Source organism: Grampus griseus, assembly GCF_964374135.1.
Source record: "Grampus griseus genome assembly, chromosome: 3".
Lineage (NCBI taxonomy): Eukaryota > Metazoa > Chordata > Mammalia > Artiodactyla > Delphinidae > Grampus > Grampus griseus.
In genome coordinates this window covers 82636893-82656785 of record NC_139019.1, presented here as the reverse complement: position 1 = coordinate 82656785, position 19893 = coordinate 82636893, and the positions used below count along the sequence as shown (strand labels likewise).

At 41.9% G+C, this 19893-nt stretch overlaps 1 protein-coding gene across 15 annotated transcripts in view; it reads right to left on the bottom strand.

Moving 5' to 3' along the window:
- Positions 1-17494, bottom strand: part of PAM (peptidylglycine alpha-amidating monooxygenase) — a 282213-nt gene extending 264719 nt beyond the window's left edge. For 13 of the 15 annotated variants that reach the window (XM_082650119.1, XM_082650111.1, XM_082650123.1 and 10 more), the window contains exon 1: positions 16972-17032. The gene's annotated coding sequence lies outside the window, so the exon portion shown is untranslated. Of the gene's footprint in view, positions 1-16971; positions 17033-17386 lie in introns of those variants that run through there. The other 2 variants (XM_082650122.1, XM_082650121.1) reach the window with 2 other exon arrangements.
- Positions 17495-19893: the final 2399 nt, after the last annotated feature.

Below are 19893 nucleotides of genomic sequence, written 5' to 3'. Positions count from 1 at the left end.
AACTGAAATAATTACCTTCAATAACTGAAATACATAAAAATGAAAGATCTTATCTTTTTCAAAAAAAAAACTCAAAAAACCCACCACTACAAAACCAGAAGGCAAAAAGCAGAAAAAAAATAATCTGCAAAATACCTGGCAATGGGTTGATAACCTTAATATACAAATATTGTGTCAATATATAAAGAACAAATAATAGATATAAATGTAGAATTCACAAAAGAACAAATAAAAAATTTTTAAATGGCCAATGAGCACATGAAAAACTCTATAACCTCAACAGTAATTATAGAAATAATAAGAGCAAAAGCTACAGACTACTTCTCTGTGTTACACATTATACATCCAGTCTTTCATTTCATCTCCTGCAAATGTTCGAGGTACAAAGAAAAAATTTCCCCTATTTTCCAGTTGAGAAAACTGAGTCAAAAATAGGTCACATTCCAGTCTCACTTCAGAGTTACTGTGTTAATCACCACACCAAAACGCCTCCATAAACAAAAGGGAAAAAAAGATCCCCTCTCTACTCTATCAAACGGCATCTAGGGCAGGCCTCCATAAAACGTTCTCAAGTCAAATGCCCTGCTGTTGTTTTTATTCAGCCTTCAAGCTAAGAATGAATGGTTTTCACATTTTTCAATTGTTGGGAAAAAATTAAAAGAAGAATAATATTTTGTGACACATGAAAATTGTATGAAGTTTAAATTTCAACGTCCATAAATAAAGTTTTATGTATTGTCTATGGCTGCTTCCGTGCTGTAATAACAGGGCTAAGTAGTTGCTACAGAGACTGTATGTGGCCTGCAAAGCCTAAAATATTTACCCTACTGGCACTTTATAGGAAATGTTGTCTGATTCCTGATGTGGGATGTGGTAAACTGGGCTCTCTTCTATATGCTGACTGTAAATGGCAATCAAATACAACACAAAGCAAGAACTTCATAGCTTCATACTTGTTAACCCAGCAGTTTTAGTTTATCACAAAGAAATGTAAAATTCACAGAAATTTTAATGTAAAACATATTGTTGCAGCAAGATGAACCCAGGAAGTCTGATTCTACACCCTAAGCTCAGGGCCAAGACCAGGGTGAAGTCTACACTTAAACACTGACACCAAAGGGAATAAAACAGCTTTTCATGTTTTATCAAGTAACACCCATTAAAACTGGTATTCCTGAAGTTCTATTACTCTGAACTATCAAACTACACCTTAAAATGATTACTACCAAGTTATGTAACATATTTATTTTAAAAGACTTTTTTTTTTTTAAGGTTTTTGTTTGTTTGTTTTTTGCGGTATGCAGGCGTCTCACTGTTGTGGCCTCTCCCGTTGCGGAGCACAGGCTCCGGACGCGCAGGCTCAGTGGCCACGGAACACGGGCCCAGCCTCTCCGCGGCATGTGGGCTCTTCCCGGACCGGGGCACGAACCCATGTCCCCTGCATCGGCAGGCGGACTCCCAACCACTGCACCACCAGGGAAGCCCAAGACTTTTTTTTAGGTTGAACCATATGAAACTACAGATATTCAAAGGTTTATAATACATTAATATCATGAAATCAAAAGGCAGATGCAGATTAAACAAAATCCATCCTGAGTATGGATGAGCCCAAAATTGAGGTTACTTTCAGCAAAACGACATATCTGTCACATAAATTAATGTAACTACTTGAATTTTTATTGGTTGTATAGTTTTGTTGGCATTTAATTTGTAAATTTGCATTATTTTATAACGACTTAAGTGCTATAAACTGACGTTTATTCTGCATTGGAATGTATTTATGTAACATTATGACAAACATAATTAAGTCAAACTGGAAGTAAGGGAGGATGTTTTTCTTGGAAAAGGAACTACATATTTCCAAATTTGAGGACACTGTGTGTATCTCGTGAACTTCATAAGCATCCTAGCACATAATTTTCAGAAAAAATAAATCAATCTATTTCTGCTCTATCTTATAAACTTGGTGTTGATGGGCAACGGCAGAGCACAACCATCAGGATGAGGGGGATGGCAACAAAGACCATTTTCACAAGCCTTCACATTCAAAACAAGCGCTTCACCTCTGTGCCTCAGTTTTCTCTTCTGTAAAACAGGGATAATGGTTTACACTGCAGGGTTATAGAAAGCAACAGAGGTACTCTAGGTAAAGTACATAACGTATAATAATAAATATACCTAATATTTACTGAGCAGTTAACCAAGTAGTAGGCATTTTGTATGCATTTTTTATGCATATAACATTTTATACACATCACCTCAAAGAATAATTAGAACCACCACACTCCATGAAAATCCCTTGTTTTAAAGAAGATAAAGCCAAGGCACTGAGACAGTCAGTCATTTGCCCAAGGTCACATAGCTAGTAAGAGGCAGAGCCAAGACTTGCCCGTAATGTCTAACACTAGGAAGCTGGTTTCCTTCTCCTCCATACAAAACTACCTCAATAAATGGAAGCAATTATTATGATATTGCTGTCCACAGTTTACCAGAATGAGAACACATCAACGTTTCTTCTTTTAAACCCAGCCACAGACCTGCTAGTGCACTGCAGCCTCTGAGGGGTACCTGAGCCACTCAGGTCATAAAACTTTCCGGAATGTTATTTTCCAATAGGTGTTAGGCTTCTCTCTATAAAATCTGGGGCATACAGTGTAACTTTCTTTTTGAAAGGCTTCAAAATTCTAGCTGACAGCAGTATAAACATCAATTTCCTCTTCTCAGGATGCTAAAGGGTCCCTCCCCCAGTCTTTCCTCCCTTTGTGTTCCTTAGTTGAAAACTCTAGACTAAGCCACTAGGCATAAGTACACAGTGCTCGTGGGAAGGAGCCAGAAACATCACCAGCAAGTATGCTGTATAGATGAAAAACTGCTTGGTTAACATTACACAGTGGTGAGACTAAACCCCAGAAAGGCTATGCTTTAAAAGATAAAACTGTTTTCTTCTTAACTTCTATGTTTCTCCTGCTTAGAATGGAGCAAAAATAACAAAGATTTTCAATTTCATTCCCACTGGCAAATGGATTTATTAAATGAGTATTATAATAGAATGATAATTTTTAGAAATGGGCAAAATAGTTATTAGGTGATATAGCTCCCAACCACCCTCAAACCTTACACCCTGGAATCAAGCATACACTGTACTGAAAAATAAAGGTTTTAAATTGCTACAGGGCCTAACTTTTATGGAGAAAATCTAAAATAGCCACCAGCAATTTATAACTCCCGAAAAGTTTAACCAAAGCCCTGTAGCTTTTTTTCCACCTGCATAGCCGCAACCTTTAAATGGGTGTACTGTACAAATTACTTTATTACACGGACCTGCTAAAATATTAGGTTTAAAAACAAATGGAAACCTCTTTAAGAACCAATGCAAGTGTTAGTGCATCGGTGGGAAAAAAACATGAAAGAGACACTACTAATGCCATTTTTCAGAGAGAGCATTTGGGAAAATTATTAACTACTATTAAAATGTAGTTAGGTATGAATCAGAGTGGACAATATTAATAGCAGTAAATGATACAAATAAACATATTTATAAAACAGAAATAGACTCAGAGACATAGAAAACAAACTTATGGTTACCAAAGCAGAAACAGGGGGAGGGACAGATTAGAAGTTTGGAATTAACAGATACATACTACTATATATAAAATAAACAACAAGGACCAACTGAATAGCACGGGGAACTGTACTCAGTATCTTGTAATAACCTATAATGGAAAAGAATCTGAAAAAGAATATAACACTTTGCTACACACCTGAAACTAACACAACACGGTAAATCAACTACACTTCAATAAAAAAAAAATTAATAGCAGTCATTGCCATCACAGCAGTCGTAGCAGTAATAGGGATGGGGAAAAGCAGTAGACTGAGTGCTTGCTATGTGCCAGACTCCATTCTAAGTGCATTAAATGATCATCTCATTTATTCCCAGGTGACACAGACCCCTAAGGCAGAGTCTGTGGATTCAAATCCTTGCCCCACTACTTAATACCCATGTGACCCTGGGCAAATTACTTTACCTCATTTTCCCTATTTGTAAATGGAGATAACAGAAGTTACCTCACAGGGATGCTGTAAGAATCATATATGTTAAAAATATGTGACACACTTAGAACAGTGCCTAGCCCATAATAAATACCATAAGGGCCAGTTTACTATTACTATTATTTGGTTTCAGAGATGAAGAAACTGAGGCATACAGAGGGTAAGTCACTTCTCCAAAGTCACACAGCTGGTAAATGTCAGACCTGGGGTTTGACCCCAAGGCTGCCTGACTCTCAAGTCCATACACTTAACCACTTCAAAAAAGTCCCTGTAGTTTTCAAGTATATATATTTTTTTATATTCGTATCTCAGGAAAATGTGTAGGGAATTCACCAAATAGGGTAAATGGAATCACTGAGGTTATGACTGTCCTGGAACCTAGTAGCTAAGCACCCGCAGGGTCCAACACTTCCACCGGATGCTGACACTACACAAAACACCAGATGGTCCCAGGTGTGGTCTGAAGTTCATGTTTTAGGGAGAAAGAACATACATATAAATATTTTAACTTGGAACAACAATGGAAGATTGCAAAACCAAAAACAGCAAAAAGAACATTTAAAATGGTCAGAAACAAGGTCTTTCCAGACTCCAGGAATAAATACACTTTTAAAGTGTCCTGCCCTAACCGTCCCCCCACCTCACTGCCTCGCCCTTCAGCCCACGAAATTTTCTATCTGACACACTCTCTCTTCAACACATTTCTTGGTTGTTATTATCACTTCAGTAACTATTTTGACCTTCTGGTATTTATGTTTTGGAGGGAAAATATTTGTCAAAAAACTTTACTTAAGAACAAGGAAGAATCAAACTTTGCAGATGATGATGAGTAAGTAGCAATAAATTTAATCTCCTGTCCATTATTTTATCCTTTTCATGTAACTCTTTCACTCTTTTATAGTTTCAGAAAGAAGGTATCCTGTTAGATTTGGAAGAGTAAGATCAAAATATTTTTTTCTCCAGGTAATACCTACTTGATAAGACACCAAGAAGAAATTTATTTCTATAATAACACTGAAACCTGGAATTCATTGTCTTTGACTTTAAATTTTTTTTTCACAAAAAAACTATAAGCAGAAATAACAATTTATGGCTGTTTTTTCCTTTAGTGAAAATCTCAATGCAGCAATAATAATGAAGTAAATTAATGGAAGTGCAACAATTAAAAACCTTCTCTATCATGTAGTTTTTTGGAATATGGGAGCTGTGCTCTTCTGGTTGACAAAAAATAGCCACTTTTTAGGTAAAAGTCAAGTATTCAATTTCTATTCACTGAGTCTGAATGACTTCCTACAATAAGCTTCTCAGATGTGATCTATGTGCCAGACTGTTAGGAAACAAAAAATGGTTAAACTTTTAAATTGGTCAGCCAGGTACACAGGAAAATACCACCACACCAGCTTCAGGTGCCTTCCTCAATGTCCCTAAGGCAAAGGCTGTCCTAAATGACAATAAGAGAGCATATGAAGATTAACACAGGTTCACCAAATAAAATGTAACATCCTAATGTCAAATCTGATAAAACTCTACTAGGGATACACTTAGGTATTCGCCAACATCAACTGGTAACAATGTATCAAACTCTCCCCTGCACTATCAAAAAATAACAAAACAACAGTAACAACAACAAAAAAAAACTGATGAGAAAAAAATACATCAGTGAGATTTTTAAGTCTAAGAGAGGAATGAGTTTTATCAACAAGGCTGGGGCACCGGATAGGAGAAGAACAACAGACCTTTCTGGGCATTTAGCAGAGAAGGGTCAGTTTGTCATAGGACCCACATGTGGCCTTCCAGAAAGTCAAAGAGAAGCATACTGGGCCAAAAAAAAAAAAAAATCAATTGAAGCAATAAAATTTTTCACACAAAAAAGTTCACATAAAGATTATATGAATAAGCACATGCACTGCATATTTTTTCCATTCATATCAGTACAAGAACTGAATGTACTATTACAATTTGGAAGAAAAGTTACTGTGTTCTTTTGTTCTTCCTCTTGGCTGGCCCTCTATGCTCTAATTTAAACCAATTTGAAATTAACAGGACTTGCAGAACTCTGAAATAAGTATTTATGAATGTTCAGATTTCACACATATTTTTTACCAAGTATTTCATTTATTTTGCCCTACATCATACAGGAAACTAGCTCTTCCATACCTAATTCATCTCTGTGAGTCATTCTAGTAATACAGAGCTAATTCACCAAGTTTGTGACTTCCCTTTCTTGTATGTATATTGAATCATGTTAATATGGGTTGAATTCTGTTCTGTAAAAAGATTAGTTAAAGTCTTAATTTCTAGTACTTGTGAATGTGACCTTATTTGGAAATAGGGTCTATGGAGATGATCAAGTTAAGATTAGGTCACAAGGGTGGCCTACAATCCAATGACTGTGCCCTTATCAAAACAGGAAACATGGACACAGTGACAGAGAAGAAAGGCAATGTGAAGACACAGGGTGAGTTCCATTTACAAGCCAAGGAATGCCTGGAGCTACCAGAAGCCAAGAGAGAGCAAGAAAACAGATTCCCCCTCACAGCCCTCAGAAGGAACCAGCCCTGCCAATATGTTGATTCAGAGCCTCCAGAGCTATGAGACAATAAACTTCTGTTGTTTAAGCCACCTAGTTTGTGGCACTTTCTTACAGCAGCCCTAGGAGACTAATACACATGCCATGGATTGAGTTGTCCCCAGCTTGCAGAATGTGGATGGAAGCTCGAGACACCTCACAGAACTCCTGCAGCACACATAATTCCACGCTGGTGGGAACTGGTGTGAAAAACCTGCAATTTAGATGAGGATATGAAATATGCCCATCAAAAATATTAAAAAATGTCTTGCATCTATTTAAAACACATTTTCCGTGTTTTACTTCATTTGCTCCTTACAACCACACTGGGGAAGAAACAGGGGAGTGGACAGGGAAACTGAACCTCTGTCAGGTGAATGCTCTGGCCAATGTCACATATACACATAGCAGAGCTGGCAGTAGTGCCAATTTTTTTCTAGGAAGAAAGAATATGATCATAAATAACTTAATTTGGAACAATGGTGGCACTTTTAAGCAGTGCATTTTCAAGTGACACAAGGAAGAAAGAAAAAAATGACATCACACAGACTGAGTAGGCTGAGGGGCTCAGTGATCCAGGTAAGGTGGAATAAATCAAAAGAAACTAGTAGAAAAGGTAGCACTTCACTTGTGAACCTGGTCTTGAAGGAAGAGATGGAAACAGACTAATAGGAAGGAAAGAGGCATCATGGTGAATAAATGTAACACCAAGGAGAAAAACAATAAATTATGTGGAAGGTCTAAACAAACACTGGAGGACTGCCTTCAACTGCCTAATTGAGAAGTCCAGAGAGAGTTGTAATGGGAAGTGGGCTTAAAGCAGGAGAGGAGCCCTCCCACTGAGCTGACTGAAGAGTCATCATTGACAGGACGGACATGCAAATATCGCCACCAGGTTTTTAGCAAGGTGTGAAAAGGAAGCTGTTCCAATAGCAGTGTTAAAAACAGGTTAGGGGCCAAGTAACCTGGGATTGTGTGGCTTATGACTGAAGAGAATATAATGAGCCTATTAAGATGTTTTAAGTTTCAAGTATTGGCAAGGCATCCTCGACATCTGTCTTTCTTCCCTCCTCCCATATTTCTATACATATTGACCTCCTTGGTATTCTTGGAAGGTGAGGGGTCCCTCTTCCAGCCTCAAGCCCTTGTACTTATTGTTCCCTCTGTATGGTAGACGATTTTTTGCATGGTTAGCTCCCCCACTTCATTTGGGTCTTTGCTGAAATGCCACCTCTTCAAAAACGTTTTTCTTGACCACCCTATATGAGGACTCTCCTGTCATTCTCCATTCCCTTGTACAGCTTCATTTTTCTTTATAGGACTTATTATTATCTGAAATTATATTTATTTTTTATTTCCTATTAGCTGTCATTCCTATTAATATGTAAACTCCGTTGGTACAGGGATCTTGTATATCTTGGTCATAGCTATATTCCCAGAGCTTGGCACAGAGTTTGGCATAAAGTTTAAAACTCACTAAATATTTGTTGAATGAATAAAAAATAATCCCATCTTATTCCCAAGTATAATTGATGTTATCCCCTAAAACACTTTTTAATCTATTTTCACTGCCACTTTCCAGTATACACAACAGGCTTAGTACATCCTGTCATTCTACTTGGATTAATGCAGAAGCCGCCTAACATCTCCCCACTGCCAACCTGGGCCCCTCTCCAATTCATTCCCCTACAGATGATCTTACCCACACACAAATCTCATGGGGTCACCAGCCCCTACTTAAAACACAGTCCTTAGGATAAAGAAAAAATTCTTGACTGGCCCCCGCCTAGGTGTCCAGCCTCATCTCATTCCATTCTCCCCTGAATTCTCCTCAGTTACTTGATCTCACTCTGCTCCCTTCTGTTGCAGGGCCTCTGCACAAACTTCCCTCTGCTGTGGGGAACACCCTTCCTCCCACCCTCTCTCACATTCTCCTACTCATGCTTCTGCTATCAAGCAAGTGTCACTTCCCTGGGTTGCTGTTATACAAGCCCACAAAAGTACTGCTCTATTCAGAGCATTTATCTCTGTTTGTAACTATGTAATTGTTAATTGCTGTGCTTTTTAAAAAACTGATTAATGATTGTCTTTATCTTGGACTCTTCACTCCATGATAGCACAGACCATGAATGTTTTGCTCACTCTCAAATTTCTAGGGTCAAGAATAGTGCTTAGAATATGGCTTGGCACTGAATAAATATTTGTTGAATAAGCGAAAGAAGGTACCCTATTAGGAACCAAAAAGCTAGAAGTCAATATCAAATACACAGATATAAAAACGTTCCACAAATACTGAAGTAAAGACAAAGACAAAGATATTAGTGAAAATCTGTAATAGGATGACAAGCTGCTGTTAAAAACAGGAGAGAGGGAAAGTCTTGGGCAATGCAAACTTTGAAATGGCAGTGACTGTAGACTGGAAAAGAATAGGAACAAGACAATCTGTTTCATTAAAGAACTAGAACCAGTTCAAACAATTTGCTAAAACGACATAGTTATGATTTAGGTAATGACAGTAACTAGGTGAAAGGTTACATTTACATATCCTATTAACAACTCCGTGACTCATCAGTCTCTCTGGAAACATTTAACTATGCAAAGAAACCATTCAAACTTTCCTTCTGGGCATTTTCCTTTATAAAAATTTTCCCCAGAGTCCTTAGTCCCCTAGAAAATGTTTTAAAGACATTTCACTGTGGTCGATTAGGCATACAGTAATAGCTAAGTGAGGCAAGGGCCATGGAGGAAATGGCTTATAATAGAAAGAACCTACTTTGCTCCTGATTAAACTCACTCATGTGCAAGTTGAGAAATGTACACCCTAAAAAGTTCTCAGCACCACAGGAAATCACGGGTTAAAGGACAAGGCCTAATTTGTGACCCTCAGTGTTACTGTTTTAATCATCTAACACTTCTAAATTCTCTGGGGAAAAGAGCTTATCAGTTTATTTTTATTTCCTTATTTCAGGCCTATTTTAAAATAAGATGTAATAATGACGCGCATGAAAAGCAATCTGTCATTTCCTTTCATTTGAACCCATAAGTGACTCATGCAATAAACAGCAAGTCTCCTGCGTTTGTTTCAACTGCACACTCCAGTTTTACTGGAGCCAGTTTTCGAAAGATGATTTACCACACCCGGTCTGAGAAGGGACAGCATGAAACTGGTGAAATTCTGATCTTCAGAAATACAACTGACAATGATTATTTCTAATTTCATGCTGTCTGCATGAAGAGAAGGGAGGCACAGGAAATGCAAGCCTGAAGCACAAGTTAGGAACTGTGGCAAACCAAACAGAAAGAGAAAAATGAAAGCACAGTGAACAGCTGATGTTACCACATATAGGAAGACGAGGAGGGGAGAATGTAGGGGGGACAACCAAGCTTTTCCATCCCTACAGAAATAAGATATTTTTAATTCACAATTTAAAAAATAAGACATTTAGGGCTTCCCTGGTGGCGCAGGGTTGAGAGTCGGCTTGCCGATGCAGGGGACACAGCTTCGTGCCCCGGTCCGGGAAGATCCCACACGCCGCGGAGCGGCTAGGCCTGTGAGCCATGGCCGCTGAGCCTGCGCAACGGGAGGGGCCACAACAGTGAGAGGCCCACGTACCGCAAAATAAATAAATAAATAAATAAATAAATAAATAAATAAATAAATAAATAAATAAATAAAATTAAAAATAAGACATTTAGCAAAGTATAATAGCATTAAAACACTAAATGGAGTAAAACCTCACTGACTGAGACATTTATGTAAGGGACTCTACATTGGTACAAACCCTAATAGCACCTGACCTTGGCTCTCCCAAAAGTTACTGAAACTTGAGAAGGATTATCTGTGAAAATAAGGGTTTGTTGATGCAATTAGTATCGTTAACAAGAGGTAAACGTGGGCTTCCCTGGTGGCGCAGTGGTTAAGAATCCGCCTGCCAATGCAGACGACACAGGTTCGAGCCCTGGTCTGGGAAGATCCCACATGCCGTGGGGCAACTAAGCCCGTGCACCACAACTACTGAGCCTGTGCTCTAGAACCCGTGAGCCAGAACTACTGAGCCTGTGTGCCACAACTACTGAAGCCCACGCACCTACAGCCTGTGCTCCACAACAAGAGAAGCCACCGTAGTGAGAAGCCCACGCACCGCAACGAAGAGTAGCCCCGCTCGCCGCAACTAGAGAAAGCCCGCACACAGCAAGGAAGACCCAATGCAACCAAAGATAAATAATAAAATAAATTTTTTTAAAAAGGAGGTAAATGTATAACCCACATAAGTTTTCTTTAAACACTCTAATAAAAGCCTCCAGTTACATGCAAACAATCATCATTCTACTTCAAAATTAACATATCTCTTTATAAAAACTTTCTTCAAAACAGTTCTACAAGGTAACAGGCTTAGCAGGTTCTGGGTTATGTATGTAAGCACTTAAAACTAATAAGTTCAATCTTTAAAATATTCTAAAACTTAGATTTTTAAAAATATGAATTAGTCTTCATATAAGTAAAATTTTACCACACTACAAATAGGTACTATTTTGAAGCAAATTTCTTCCAGCACAGGTAAATGAAATTTGTAATATCTGAAATTTCTGAAAAGGCATTTTTACCGATGGAAATAGCAGGTAGTAGTATGATTCTTCTATACGGGCCTATGTGTTTATTGTTTAACATTTCTACCACTGTCCTTTGTTTTGCTTATGTTGTAATGACAGGACTAGCAGTCAACTGCACACTCAATGCAGGTATAAAAACTGTCCTTTGCGGCTGCAGCAGCTGTTGGCTGGGCTGACAGAAATACAGAATGACAGAAAGAACACTGTGCTTTCACTTTCCAGTACTTGTGGTCCATGCCCTCCTCAAAATGAGCTTCCCCCAACAGATAGGGAAGCAGGGATCTACTGCTTTTATTGTTTCTTGGCATCCTCCCCCATCTCTGCTGTGCCACTTCAGGTTGTGCTTTACAGTACTACTGTGTTTTGCTGGGTTTGGAGTTTGTTTTTTGGTTTTTCTTTTGACTCCAGTTCCTTCTTTTCTTGAGGCCGTCCTCTTAAACTCCCTGAGCAAGAGCCATGTGGAAATCTTGTTCCTGTCCTCCATCCTTTATGTGAGTGCAGGCAGCACAGCTGGGTTGCAGCAGGCGCTGCCTGGGTGCTTTTGGACTGGCTGTGTTGCAGAACCTCGCTGCAAATGTGCCTATCTTGTCCTTCTATGTTAAGCATGGCTAGTAGATGAAGCTGAAGACAGTGCTCAGAAGTTCAAGCTCCTTTTAGCATAGATCCCTATCTCACGGTCACACATGATTTTGAAGAATGCCATATATCTGGAGAACTTACGCTGCCACATGGCTCCAGTCTCCAAGTTGACATTGCAGATAATTCTCTACTTTTTTTTCCCCCAGCAGGTGTGAACTAAATACTGTACTAACTATTCAAACTGATATTTCCTTTGTATGAAAAAACCCCGATGAACCTAACACAAAAACAAGCATCATTTGTATGCTGTCATAATCAACAACTTCTGCCTCTACTCATCCAAGAAGACAAAAAATCTGAAGCTTTAAACCAACAACATCCAACAGAACTTTCTGCGATGATGGAAATTTCTGTGTCTGCTCTACCCACTATAGTAGCCACCTGCCACATGTGGCTATTAAGCATTTGAAATGTGGCTAGTGTGACTGAGGAAGTAACATTTTTTATCTTAATTAATTGAAACAAATCTAAACAATGTGGCTAGTGGCTAAACTGGTGGCTAGTGCTAACAAATAAGCACACCACAGCTTCATGGATGCTGGCACAAGGAATGAGATTCCTAGGTCAGAGACAGAGGATTACATTACTCACAGAAAAAGCAGTAGCAGAAGTATTAGCATAGCATACCTACACACTAAATGATTTGCATTAGAGAAGTGGACCCCTGAGCTTAGAGTACCAAATCTTTTACAATTGACAGTAAACCTACCTGACCTTTGCTCCATAGAGAAAGGCTACCTCTATCTTCCATAGCTATCTGCTATATAAAAGTCCTTGAAAAGATAGTCTGGAATGAAAACAGTCAGTACCTCTGCTCACAAAACGTGCAGAAACATGAGTGACTAATGGAGAATTATCTCCCAACAGTGGAAGTTCATACACATGTCTGAAATCTACCCATCTCTCTCCAATCTGCCTGAATACCCTGTTTCTAGACATATTTATTTCTTGCGAGGACCACTGCAATAGCTTCCTAAATGGTTATCACTATAGCCTCTTCCCAGGCATTTTCCATACAGTAGCCAGAATGTATCAATACCTTGTAAACACAAATCTAAGCATGCCACTCTTGTTTCAGTCTTTGATGTCATCCGTTGCACTTAGGATCAAGCCAACCCTCCTTGGCAAGTGCCACAAGGCCCTGAATGATGTGGCTCTGCCCCTACCTGTGGGCTCTTCCCTTACCTCTTCTTCTAAGATGCATTCCTATAGCCACACTAAACTTCTTTCATTTCCTAAAATACAGGTCATAAAGTACTGGCCCTGGGTTGAATACCAACTACGAAATACATCTGGTTTTTGGCCCACACAATAGTTTTAAAAACATTTGGGCCATTTCACATTTATGAAATATGAATTTTAACTCCTCTTAAAAAAAAATCAGGGCATCTGGCAGCACTTGGCCTGCATCCCAACCTGACAACGCTTGGCTGGAGCTGAGTATCTACTGTTCCCTTTAGACAAAGCCTGGGTTCTCCAGTTGCCACACCTCTCTCTCCAGCTCTCACTTATTTATTCTTTTACATTATCTACCTGAGTTCCATTCTAAACATCATGCTCTGTTCCCCTTGGTCTGGAACACTCTTCAGTCCTCCAACTTCTTCAGTTGCTAACTATCACTCATTCTTAGAGTATTCATGGGAAGTCTTCCCTGACCACCACCAACCCCAGTTAGGATGTGACGCACTGTATGACACCATTCCATCCTACCTTCTGTGGTTCACTGCATTACTCCACACACAAATCACATAAGATTATAAATTTCTGTTTACAAATCTATATCCCTCCCCAGACTTTTAGACCATAAGAGAGTGACTACAACCGTCTTGTATCCCACTGTATGCCACTGCCTAGGAAAAGGCCCAACATAGTAGGAGCTCAATAAACACTTGTTAAATAAATTAACAAAGCCATTGGGAATGGCTAATTCAAAATACTGAGAGTGGTGCTGTATTTATATTTTTATGCACTTATTTATTTTTAAACTTTGGACCTTTGCATTGTCATCCCCCTCCCCTCAGAAAACTGAAATAACTATTTGAGTTTCAGGTATGTACTAAGTAACAGGCAATGTGCTAAGCACTTCACATCAATTAGTTCATTTAATCCTTACAACCGTCCTTTGAGCTAAGTACTTCCTTTATTCCCACTCCGCAGATGAGGAAACTGAGAACTCGGGAGGTTAAGTAACTTAGCCAGGGTTACACGACTGGTAAATGCCTGGCAGGACTCAAACCCATGCCCATCAGAACCCAAAGCCAAAATTCTTAACCATACACAATTTATAAATGTGAGATTTTTAATGTGCCCTGGATGATAAGAGACCACACAGGGTAAGGAGAAACCAGAGAACTATTTTCAGGCAATTGAAATTATAGTTCTACTCCTGCCACTAGCTGTTCAACCTTGGATAAGATGAAGGTCTTATTCTCTACATCAGTACAGTAAATTGTAGGAGATAAAATGATGGAAACTTCTCTCACGAGACTTGAGAGCACAGGACACCACTACCAACTTTATGCAGAGCCCTTCTTTTCAGCTATTTGTATGTGATTTTCACAATTAGCTTTTACTGGCTAAAGGAATTAAAGGGGAAAAGAAAGTTCTTACACACACAAGAAGCTTTCTGGCTCGATATTCATGACTATTACACCAAACCACACAGTTCCAAGCAGTGACACAATCTTTCATCTCATTTCACAAATAGGAAAACAAATGTACTGAGCAATAAGGCCAAGTGTAAAGTTAACTTCATATCCCTCAGGCTGTCCCGAAACCTGCCTAGCCTCACTGTGTGAGTTGAATCCAAGCTCTCAAAGCCAAGTACTGGTGGTATGTTAAGCCTATGAAATTCTACACATACCCTGCAGATGGATGAATTCTTCCTAGAAGCAGGAGAAGAATCAGAAATGTCACCGAGTCACACCAAATTCAACCTAGTCTGGTCAATCTTTTCCACGTGGGATTCCTGCCCATTCTTTGCACCAAGCCAAACGTTTTAAAGTGGTTTTCTTAAAAAAAAAAGTCTCACTAAGAATCTTGTAACTTTTTAAGCCAAATTCCCGAAATCAATCCAGGGCCCACCAGGCCATTAAGTGTTCAAGTTTCAGCTTATTCCATCACTGTATTTTTTCTAGGCATTATGGTATAATTTCCTTTCTCAAGGAGTTGAGAAAAAATTGTATATGGACACCATAAATCGACTTACTGACTAAAGTTAGAATTGAAATTTCTATAGCTTTTAACATTTGATTACTACTTCATACATACATGGATGCTTTTCTGAGCTTTCATTCTAAAAATACAGAATTCATTTTATTTCCAAGTATGCCTCCCATTTGATGATGTAGAAGCACCTGAAGTTTTATTTCAGAAAACACTGGCTTATCTAAACTTATTTTTTTCCAATCTATTAAGTATATTCACCAAACAGTGATCTTAAAGGGCCTTCAGTGATGTATTCTTGACATCATTTTACTTGCCATATGTAGTTGCTAGAATACATGATGTTTATATTAAAATATGAAATAAAAATATTAATCTCTAAGTTAGATTGGAAGTCCCTCTAGGGCAAGAAACATATTCTATATCTCTCTTTAAAAGCACATAGCACAATGCACTGCACAATACAGGAACTCATGAACTGCCTATTAAATCATGAATTCATGAAAGACAGGCCATAGCTATTTAACTTCAAGTCTAAAGCTAACTTTCTTAGGCCATTTACTTGTTTTCTTCATAAAGTGATAAGAGTAGTGCTAACAATGCTTCTTGTGCCTGTGATTTTAAACTGAAAATTTACAAATGATAGGGCACAAGTAATTTGAGCTAAATATCTGAACTTACTTTACTAAAATAAAAGTCTACTTCCTGAACTGTTTAAATTAAAAGCAAATTTAAATTTGCACTTAAGATGGAAAAGAGGTTTTCAAGATTGGCAAACATCTGAAGCAAGCACAGTTCTTATTTCCAAAGACTTGTGCCAATAACGATCTTCTGCTATTTTAAATCCTATAACCACAGAAATATGTAAGGTCCTAGCTTTGTACATTGATTGGGTTGGGTGGGGAAGAGATGATTTCAATTCTGAACACTAATTATCAGATCCAGAAACACAAGTTTTTACCCTAATAAAGCTATTGGCCAAATCACCTAGAGACATAATTACATCTCAGCTGAAGGACCTGGACTCTGACGATTAGAACGAACACAGGACCTGCCATCAGGCACCTTCATAAAACCAGAGACCAGTGGCTCAAAATCAAGTAACACACCTAAGTGATCCCACTGGATCGTCACAACGACGCTCTGCAGTGGGCAAAGCAGACCCGCGTTTTACAGAACATAGGGTATCCAAAGGGTCGCGACCAAGGCCACACAAATAGGAATGTGACTGAGAGCAGGCTTAAATCCCTATTTTCCAAGTATCCGAGTGGTGGTTACTTTCCATCCCGCCTCTGCGATCACCCAGCGTATTATACTCCACGGCAGGAAGGACCGCCGAGCTGGGCCAGGACTCGAGAGAAGAGGAGAGGGAATTGCCAGCGCTTCCCGGCACTCGCCGATACTCAGGCACCTCGGGTCGCTGCTCGGCTCCAGCCCAGCTCTACCCTCGCGGCGGCCCCCGCTGCGACCCGAAACTAGTCTCGGGGGCGGGTCTGGGAACCGGGGAGCCTTTCTCACTGGCACGGAGAGTTCTCCAAGTTGGGGGCAGAAAGGCCGAATGAACAATTTTACCCACAGCGTGAGGGCGCCAGGAGGAGTGCGAAGGTGAGGAGGACGGGAGGGTGACCCCTTTACCAACTGGCCTCGGCTGTGGTGGTGCTGAGGGGTGGTCAGGGAGGGGCTCGGGGAGTGCGAGGAAGGCTCAGTGCCCGAAATCCTCCCCGGCCGCGCCGCCGGATCCCCCGCGACCCCAGCAGCCTGGGAGGAAACCAACGACCGCCTCGGGCGCGGGGAAGCGGAGGGAGCTGAGACACCAGGATCTCCGTCCCCGCCCAGCATCTGCCCAACTTCCCGAGCCCCCTTCAGCGCTCCCACCCCAGCCCTTGCCCTGCCCGCCGGCCGGCAGCGGACACGGCGGCGGCGGCGGCACCAACCTGCGCGGCTGCGAGCACACTCCGAGACGGAAGCGGGAGCCTGCGGACGGCGGAGCGGCGGGCGCGGCGGGCGGAGTTAGTTGGGAGGCTCCGGCCCCCTGGGCGGGGACAGGCCGAGCACGCGGCGGCCGCGACAGAGGCAGGAGCTCCCTCCTGGCGCACGCGGGGCCCAAGCGTGTCCGCCGCTCGCCCTCAGCTCCGGGGGACAGCTCCCAGTCTCTCCCCCAGGGCGGCTCCGCGATTCCTGGCCGCCCCCGAGCCCGCCCCGTGCTCGACTCCTCCGCTCCGCCCCTGCCCCCTCGCGCTCCCGGGCCGCAGGGGTTGGGAACGAGGTCCCCGCAGAGTCAGCTCCAGGTCGCGCGCAGCGTCCCAGGCTTTCCCTGCGGGGATCGCCGTCCTGGGTGTTCGGACTCACGAGCGGGCAGGAGGTGGCCAAGAGCTGGAACTCTCGCCCTGGGAAGGGGGTCAAGGCCCGGCCTGAAAGTCTCCTTTTTCTCCGCCCGAGTCCCTAAAAGCAGCCCTGCGAGGTGGCCACGCCGGCTGCCCGGAGAGAGGCCGAGGAAAATGTCGGACTCTCCCTCCGCCCAGCGCGGGGCTGGGAGGACTTTTCCCGAGAGAATCGAGGACCCCTCCCTCCTGTTCCCGCCCAGGGTTAGGGACTCCGGCAAAGAAAGTATGCAGAACCGGCAGACGGGGCACCGGGGTTGAACCTGTGGAAAAAGTGCAATTTCTTTCACATGCACACGCCTGCCGGTCGCTGGATTCAGGCCACCTCGCTCAGGTTTTCGCAGTGCTTCCGTGCCCGCACCCGAGGCCTGGCGCGGGGAACCTCCTTTCCTAGCTTGGTTTCCCACCTCTGCACATCTCTTTTTTCGAAACCCTTTTCATCCCGCAGTGCGCCCAACGCGCACACTCTGACCGCTTCTTCCCTAAACTGCAAGCAGGGAACCCAGAAATCAGCCCCCTCCCCGCCTCACCCCGAAGCAGGACAAAACTGGAAGCCAGGGATCTGGGATGTTCCAGTCGGAAGGGTTTCTACCCAAGTGGCTTGGTGCTGTGCATTAACTGACCTCACACAAATTGATACGCCTTTAATTCAAGGGCAGGTGTTTGCCAGTGCCTTTACCTCCCCGAAGGTAACCTGTAGAGTGCGTTCACTGCGCCTTTTCCTTCCCAGCACCAGCCGCTTATCATCTTCCAAAGTCCTATCCTCCTTTCCCCAAACCTCTCCCATACAGGTTCCCGGCACAGATCCCCAGCGCAGTGAGCTCTGGTCTTTCCAGGCACTTTCTCCTTCTGGGGCCCTCGGGTTGGGGGATGGAGGAAGACCAGACCTGGAGGAGGGATCTCGAAGAAGGTGAGGTAGAAGCCAGTGGAAAGCGAGGAAGGAAAGTGAGAACCAACTAAGAGGGTGAGAGGCTGCATGAAGGAGGTAAAGCTCTCCAGCCATCGGGGAACTCCCAGGAAAGAAAATCCATTTCTCTATAGGGAAAACACCGATGCCTGTAGTGGATAGATTGCAAAATCTGGACCGCCTCCCAAAAGAATTCTCAGCGAGCCGTGGTGAGTCAAGGATAAACTTCAGGACTCAGAGCAGGCCTTCACCCGCCCCACTTCCCAAATTCCAGAGAAGGCTGATGACGTCAAGCTCTTGGCCAGTGATGAGAAATCCATCCTGTAAATGATGGGCACTGACAAGATGCAAGGAAACAGAGCTAAGTCAGTTTACAGCTCGTTGGGCTGTTCTTTTGTTTAGACATCCCATAAGACACTTATTCCTCTCCCCTGGCCTGCATTATTAACTAAAGCAAGCAGTTGGGACCCTCCCTTAAATAAGAAGTCACTCCTTGTGGGAAGGGAAGGAAATGGGGACGGACAGGAGTCCTATGGTTGTGGTGGTCGTTATTTTTAAGATCAATTCTGTGTATTTTTATGTCAAGATAATTTTCCTGTTCAGTGGGTGACCACATTTTTACCTTAAAATGTAGGAGAACAGCTGGGATGACACATCCAATGTTACCTGATGGCAGCCTTCTCTCACACCCTCAAGGTCCTGGTGGGCACAGCGACAGCTTCAGCTGCGCTGACAGCCAATGTGCCTGAGGAAGCCACCACCAAGCCTAGATGTCAGACATTACAGCCTTAGGGAGAACCAGTCTGTGTGCAGTCCAGCCACTGAAGGCTCAAGCTTAGCATGTACTTAGTGACGCCAGCCACCCCTACCATTTTGCATTCACAGGTAAGGAGAAGACTCCTTTCTCCTGGCCTCAGGGCTCCACCTCACCTGAGGTTGGCTGTGCACTCTGGAAGTGTCATTACAAAACCAGTCCTTAGTGTCCCAGTTTTTCTTTTGTAAAGACTACTTCCAATTTAATTGCAAAATCTCCTTTCCTTCCCTTATTTCCTCTAGTGCACAAAAGGCTAAGCCCTTGCAAGTTCAAGAGGCTAGAAGAGACCTGCCTGAATAAAGTTTCTGTTTCTCTTCTCACTAGAAGAAAAATCATCTCTGAAATGAAACCTCATTAAACTTACATCCTTTCTGAATATGGTAATCCCTCTGTATCTATTAGTTATTTTAATTTTATATTCATGATAGAATCTTATTGCAAGAAGTGTCTAGTCAGCTGATGGGGATAAAGAGCCCAGTTTCCCCTGGGAAAAATTCTGGTAGAAAAAAAAAGAAAAGAAAAAATTGAGAGAGTTCATTTACAGGCAGCAGAATTGGTCTTAGGCAGTGTTAGAAGTAGGTGCAGATGGACATTCATCCATAAACCTCCCGTTTTCTCAGTTTCCCTTCACAGCAGCCTTGTTCACCTAACACTGCCAATTCTCCAAGCCAGTCCACCTCACACGAAAGTGTCAGAGTCTTCAGATGTTGTTCCCTACTAGTTTTTGTCTTGGAAAAGAGTAGCATTTTGAGCA